Source organism: Puma concolor, chromosome B2 (assembly GCF_028749965.1).
Source record: "Puma concolor isolate L17-30 chromosome B2, mPumCon1.1.hap2, whole genome shotgun sequence".
Classification (NCBI taxonomy): Eukaryota; Metazoa; Chordata; class Mammalia; order Carnivora; family Felidae; genus Puma; species Puma concolor.
The window spans coordinates 137,131,032-137,138,557 of NC_141671.1; the positions used below are offsets into that span (position 1 = coordinate 137,131,032).

The following is a 7,526-nucleotide window of genomic DNA, read 5'->3' on the forward strand; positions in this document are numbered from 1 at the left end:
TTGGTGCATCGGAGATTTCTTTAACACCGGCGGGCTCCCAGGAGACCGTGTCTCCAAAGATCTGAGCGCTGAATGCAAGCGGGAAGGGTAATTTATCATTGTCAGCCTCCATATTCTTTGCGGGCGGGGGGGGGGGGGGGGGGTGGTTTTCACGCAGACAGCAAACAGGGCGAGAAGAACCCGGAAGAGGGGACTCCAAGCTAGAGACCAGAGCTTGTTTTAGTCCCATCGACCATCTCATGGTGGAAAACTTGATTTACTTTCCCAACACATGAACTGTGAGATCATGACCTGAGCCAAAATGAAGAGTCAGAGGCTTAACTGACTGAGCCACCCTGGCGGCTCTGGGCACCATTCTTCTGAAAGGCAGGACTGGTGGGTGCGAGGAAGGGAGGTGTTTTCTCCCTCGGTGCTAATTGATGCCTCCTTTTAAGCCTCCGATGTCCTGTAAGAGACACAAAAGAGCCCACCCAGAGGTTACCGAGTACTTTCCGGGTGTACATACTGTTGCCAGCACAGTAGATCTAACAAATATTTGAGGAAGACGTCAACTGTTTTGGAAGAACAGGGCCAAGTGCAGGGAAGGCACAACAATAGCTGATCCTGTCTAAGCTTCAGCAGTTAATAACGTAGCCGCAAACAATTAAGCACCAAACAAAAAAATACACAAATATTATAAGTACCCTGGAGTTGCATGGTTTCTGGCCAAGACTAGCATTTCAGGAGGCCTGGGAGAACAGCCCTGAAGTGGGTGGAGGATGGGTGCGGTGTGCGATGTTAACTTTATAAGCCTCCTGACAAGTGTGCCCAGTAGAGCTGTTCACCAGCGCTGGCCCAGGGTCTGGAATTCTCTTTTCACCCGAGTGGATGTTGCTGCTCCAGGAGGGTGCCCCGGGACGCACTTGGCCGTGAGTGTCTAAGGGTGGGGCTCCCTGCTCAGGCAGTCCCCTCCCCATCCAGTCCAGCCACTGCCATCACGCCCCCGCCGCCCCCTCCCCCTTTAAGACGAACAGGGGGTAGGAGATCTCAACAAATCCGGGGATGAGGGGTAAAGTGGAAAGGCAGAGAGGTTGAGGAGCAGGGCGAGGGGGATAGAAAGGAGTTGTGGAGGGAGGACAGGAAGACTCCCCAACAGAGTGGGACGACAGCGATGGGGACATGGGCCCGGAGAGGGGCGAGCTTCCTGAGTGCTGGGCTCTCCGTACAGGGTTCAGGCAGGCACGCTTCTGAATGCCCTGCTTCATTTCCAGACCCCCTTTCCCGCTCCACCTCCCCTGCCTCCTCCCCTTATCCCGCTAGGAATCTACTCGCTTCCCCCACCCTCTCTCCTCACTTCCTCTCCTCCCACCCAACACAGGCACATCCCCCTTCTGTTGGTGTTTTGCCCCCTCTACCTTCTTGTGCTGCAGGGGGATTATGTCCTTCTGCCCTTCGTAGGATGGAATGGATTGAAGGGAATATAATTGCTCAGGCAACAGGCAGGGGCTTTCTGAGGAGCAGAAACCCCGAGAGTGGAAAAACCAGTTCAGACCCTGGGCAAAGGCGGGACCTGCTGGGTGGGAGCAAGCTCTGGGGCGCCACCTAGCAACTGTCCCATCAGTCAGCATCGGGGTGGGGATTCTTGAGTGTCAAGTCAAAAAAAAAAAAAACCCAAAAAAACACCCAAAAGGATAAAAGGAATGTCACCAGCCACCCAGTTTTTCATTGTCCCTCTTCTCTTTTGGTCCCATAAGAATTTCACGGTGAAGCCGGTCTAGGTTGTTGATCCCGGAGGCCAGGACAAGTCCCAGGGGGCAGACGACCACCCATGCCTCCTTAGTAGCATTCCTACCCAAATTGTCACCCACAAGGAGCCTACCCTTCCCATACCCACTTTCACTTCCCACGCTTTCACCTCCGTAGTCAGACACACACGCACCCCTACATCCCACACTGTGCACGATAACCCACCCTCCATCCCGACTGTCCCTCTCCATACCGGCTGCTCCCCAACACCCTTCAGATAAACACATCCCCCCACTTATTCTTCATTTTTACTCATCCTCCTTCCACACACATACAAATCACCCCTCCTCGTGCTTTCCACACAGAAGGTCTCCTCACACCCCCCTTGACCGCCCTGCACACCCATTCCCCCACCACACATACTTTCTCCCACAGACACGAGCCCGCTTGCCCCCACCCTCTACAAAGACACACTGGCTTCCCCCTCCCCACCTACCTTTGCTCCCTCACACCCGATCCACACGCCTTCAACACAACGTCCTGCCCATCTTCTACAAAATTCTTCCACACAAAAGATTCCAACACACTTCCACTGTCAGTCATCTCCAGAAACATTGGTGTCACAGACACTTCTCTGACACACAGGTCCTCATACACACATGGTCCCACCCAAGCGCATCCTACCCCCTCACTCTGCATACACACACGCCTTCCCCTTCCATCCCATGCTGGACCTGTGCAGAGTCGAAAATACAATAGTTTCTCAACACACTTCTGGGAAATACTAGACACACACACACACACACACACACACACACGGCAACAACAACAAAACTCCCCAGAGTTCTCTCACACAAGTTGTAGTTGCCCCTCACACACACCCATACCCACCTTAAAAGTGAAAGAGCCATGGGAATGCAAACTGGTGCAGCCACTCTGGAAAGCAGTATGGCGGTTCCTCCAAAACTTAAAAATAGAACCACCCTATGACTCAGCAATTGCACTACTGGGTATTTATTTAAGGGATACAGATGTACTGTTTCGAAGGGACACAGGCACCCCCATGTTTGTAGCAACACTATTAACAATACCCAAGGTTAACAACTCAGGCAATAATAGATGTTGGCAAGGATGTGGAGAAAGAGGATCCCTTTTGCATTGTTGGTGGGAATGCAAGCTGGTGCAGCCACTCTGGAAAACAGTATGGAGGTTCCTCAAAAAACTAGAAACAGAGCTACCCTACGACCCAGCAATTGCACTACTAGGCATTTATCCATGGGATACAAGTGTGCTGTTTCGAAGGGACACATGCGCCCCCGTGTTTATAGCAGCACTATCGACAATAGCCAAAGTATGGCAAGAGCCCAAATGTCCATCGATGGATGAATGGATAAAGAAGATGTGGTGTATATATACAATGGAGTATTACTCGGCAATCAAAAAGAAGGAAATCTTGCCATTTGCAACTACGTGGATGGAACTGGAGGGTATTATGCTAAGTGAAATTAGTCAGAGAAAGACAAAAATCATATGACTTCACTCACATGAGGTCTTTAAGAGACACAACAGATGAACATAAGGGAAGGGAAACAAAAATAGTATAAAAACAGGGAGGGGGACAAAACAGAAGAGACTCATAAATATGGAGAACAAACTGAGGGTTGGTGGAGGGGTAGTGGGAGGAGGGATGGGCTAAATGGGTCAGGGGCACTAAGGAATCTACTCCTGAAATCATTGTTGTACTAGATGCTAACTTGGGTGTAAATTTAAAAATAAATAAATTAAAATAAAAAAAAGTAAAATAGCCAGCTATTTTATTAGCGAAACAAGTTTATTTGGGAAGGGCAGAGGAGGGGGAGCTTGGGTGGCTCAGTGGACTAAGCCTCTGACTCTTGGTTTCAGCTCAGATCCTGATCTCACGGTTTCGTCTCCCTCTCTCTGCCCCTCCCCAACTCCTGCTATCTCTGTTCTCTCTCAAAGTAAATAAATAAACTTAACAACAACAAAAAAGGAATAGCAGGGGAATTGCAATTTGGAACAAGCCACCTATGGCAACCCATAGGCAAGTCTGCAGGGAGAAAGGGAAGGTTGGCTTTTATTAGGGCTGAGTAGGAATCAGGGGAGGGTTATTTTGAACAGTTTCATTGGAGAAGAGCAAGCGTTTGAGGTTGTGGAGATTTCTCCTTGGCTGGTGGTACTCAGTGGGTTGTTGCTGGGGCAGGGGAAGATCTTCCTTCTTTTTCTTAAAAGCGGGAGATCGGGGCGCCTGGGTGGCGCAGTCGGTTAAGCGTCCGACTTCAGCCAGGTCACCATCTCGCGGTCCGTGAGTTCGAGCCCCGCGTCGGGCTCTGGGCTGATGGCTCAGAGCCTGGAGCCTGTTTCTGATTCTGTGTCTCCCTCTCTCTCTGCCCCTCCCCCGTTCATGCTCTGTCTCTCTCTGTCCCAAAAAAATAAATAAACGTTAAAAAAAAAAAAAAAAAAAGCGGGAGATCAATTCCTGTGTGAAAGCGGCTGCCTTTGGAGAGACAAGCGTGATCTTCCTGCCCTCTGCTGGTTATGCAGCCTGCAAGGAAGGATAGGTGCAGGACAGCGTTCCCTTCAGGGCTTCTGACTCCATTTTTTTTTTTTTTTTAAATTTTTTTTTTCAACGTTTATTTATTTTTTGGGGGACAGAGAGAGACAGAGCATGAACGGGGGAGGGGCAGAGAGAGAGGGAGACACAGAATCGGAAACAGGCTCCAGGCTCCGAGCCATCAGCCCAGAGCCCGACGCGGGGCTCGAACTCACGGACCGCGAGATCGTGACCTGGCTGAAGTCGGACGCTCAACCAACTGCGCCACCCAGGCGCCCCTTCTGACTCCATTTTAAATGAGGATTTTTTTCTTTGTACTCCTTTTCACACCCAACACACTCTCCCAGTGTACACACTCACCCTTCCTCAGTCACAAATAAGTTAGTGTCAAAGCCACATATGCACTCTCCTCTCTCCGGCCCCCTCCCATCATGCACACCTCTCTTTCTTTCTATCTCTCACTTACAGACACACACACACACACACACACACACACACACACACACACAGACACCTTACCAGTCCTCCACTAAGCACAGGGTCCCTTGGCAGCCTCAGAGTCCACACTAGGGCAGTTCTGCGATGAGGCTGGCTGGCTGCCAGGCACTCTGCCCAGGGCTGAGTCTGAAATCATTAGGTGTGTACCTAGAACATAGCTAGAGCAACATCTGCTCCTTTTTGATGTTGCAACCCTATTTCTTTTTTTTTTTTTTAATTTTTAAAAATGTTTTATTTATTTTTGAGGCAGAGAGAGGCAGAGCAAGAGCAGGGGAGGGGCAGAGAGAGAGGGAGACACAGAATCTGAAGCAGGTTCCAGGCTCAGAGCTGTCAGCACAAAGCCTGACACGGGGCTCAAACTCACAAACCGCGAGATCATGACCTGAGCCAGAGGTTAGGGAGAGCCACACCCTTCCCAGCTTCCTCCTCTCAGAGGACTGGACTCCAGCCACACCCCTCCAGCCCTACCCTTGGGAGTCTTTTCCTAATGAATGAACAGATCGTGGGGACCCACTTTGCAGCTGCCCCACCCAAGTCTGAGGACTGTTCACATCTTGTGATTCTCACCACCCACCATTGGCCCCTGCTGGATAGAGATGGGAGTCTGAATCAGACCAGAATTTTCATTGCTCCCTTGTACACCAAAATTCACAGAGTGCCCTGTTCAACCCACTGCCTAGCTCTAAATCAGAAAGGGCACCAAGCCTTGGGATAGACTAAAGACCCACGAACTGTGTGGACTCTGTAACTTAGAGCATGTCTTACTCAAGTGATGGCTCTATGAAGTAGGAGATCTTAGTCAACTGTTCTCAACCTGATGGGGAAAGGGCTCAGCAGAGTGTGACAGGGGTGAGAATAACAGTCTGCCCGTGGTCAAGAGGCAGATACCACACCATGATTTTTTTAATTATTATTATTTTTTTTTTAATTTTTTTTTTCAACGTTTATTTATTTTTGGGACAGAGAGAGACAGAGCATGAACGGTGGAGGGGCAGAGAGAGAGGGAGACACAGAATCGGAAACAGGCTCCAGGCTCTGAGCCATCAGCCCAGAGTCTGATGCGGGGCTCGAACTCACGGACCGCGAGATCGTGACCTGGCTGAAGTCGGACGCTCAACCGACTGCGCCACCCAGGCGCCCCTATTTTTTTATATTAAATATAATTTATGGTCAAATTGGTTTCCCTACAACACCCAGTGCTCATCCCAACAGGTGCCCTCCTCGATGCTCATCCCCCACTTTCCCCTCCCCTCCACCCCCATCAACCCTCAGTTTGTTCTCAGTATTTAAGAGTCTCTTGTGGTTTGCTTCCTTCCCTCTCTGTGACTTTCCCCCCCTTCCTCTCCCCCATGGTCTTCTGTTAAGTTTCTCAGGATCCACATAGGAGTGAAAACATATGGTATCTGTCTTTCTCTGCCTGACTTATTTCACTTAGCATAATACCCTCCACCTCCGTCCACGTTGCTACAAATGGCCAGATTTCATTCTTTCTCATTGCCAAGTAGTATTCCATTGTATATATAAACCACATCTTCTTTATCCATTTGTCAGTTGATGGACATTTAGGCTGTTTCCATAATTTGGCTATTGTTGAAAGTGCTGCTATAAACATTGAGATACAATGTCCCTATACATCAGCACTCCTGTATCCCTTGGGTAACACACCATGATTTTTGAGAGGCAGAGAGAGAGAGACAGAGAGAGACAGAGACAGAGACAGAGCACAAGTGAGGGAGGGGCAGAGAAAGAGGGAGACACAGAATCTGAAGCAGGCTCCAGGCTCTGAGCTGTCAGCACAGAGCCTTATGTGGGGCTCGAACCCATGAACCGTGAGATCACGACCTGAACTGAAGTCGGATGCTTAATCAACTGAGCCATCCAGGTGCCCCCTACACCATGATTTAAAGGGGAGGACTTTAATATAAAAGTGACTGTGTAAGGAGATGGCCTACGGTAACCCCAGGGCTGAGGAAGGACAGGCTTAGAAGCCCCTCTACTGCTCACCCCCTCACCTTTGCTTTTCCATGTGTTCATTTACTGGTCACTGCACCCACTGAGCCAGCCAGGCACCCTGAGGGCTTTTATGGAGGCTTTATTACATAGGTATGTAATAAATCATTGGCCATTGGTAATTAGCTCAATCCCCAGCCCTTCTTCCCTTCCAGGAGGGAAGGGGTGCGTGTGTGTGTGTGTGTGTGTGTGTGTGTGTGTGTGTGTGGATGAAAATTCTACCCATAATTCCTCTGACATCCATCCTCCAGTCTCCAAGATCAGCTCATTAGCACAAACTCTTATTTGCTGCTAGGTTCCTCTTCTGAGTAACAAAAGGTACTCCTCTCACACCTACCACTCAGGAAGTTTACAAGCATTTTAGAAACTGTGCTGGAGGGGAGGGGGTGGCCTGGCTGGCTCAGTTGGTAGAGCATGTGACTCTTGACCTCAGGGTCAAGTTCAAGCCCCAAGTTGGAGGTAGGCTTTGATTTAAAAAAATAGAGGGGCGCCTGGGTGGCTCAGTCGGTTGAGCGTCCGACTTCGGCTCAGGTCACGATCTCACGATCTCGCGGTCCGTGGGTTCGAGCCCCGAGTCAGGCTCTGGGCTGATGGCTCAGAGCCTGGAGCCTGCTTCCGATTCTGTGTCTCCCTCTCTCTCTGCTCCTCCCCCGTTCATGCTCTGTCTCTCTCTCTGTCTCAAAAAATAAATAAATGTTAAAAAAATTTTTTTTTAAAAATA

The 7,526-nt window shown here is 49.8% G+C and overlaps 1 long non-coding RNA gene across 1 annotated transcript; it reads right to left on the reverse strand.

The window, feature by feature from the left end:
• On the reverse strand, nt 1-1,502 carry LOC147581290 (uncharacterized). Its single transcript, XR_015251643.1, has 2 exons — nt 1,395-1,502; nt 1-445 (listed from the first exon to the last, which is right to left on the reverse strand). It is a non-coding gene; the product is annotated as an uncharacterized LOC147581290 (long non-coding RNA).
• Nucleotides 1,503-7,526: the final 6,024 nt, after the last annotated feature.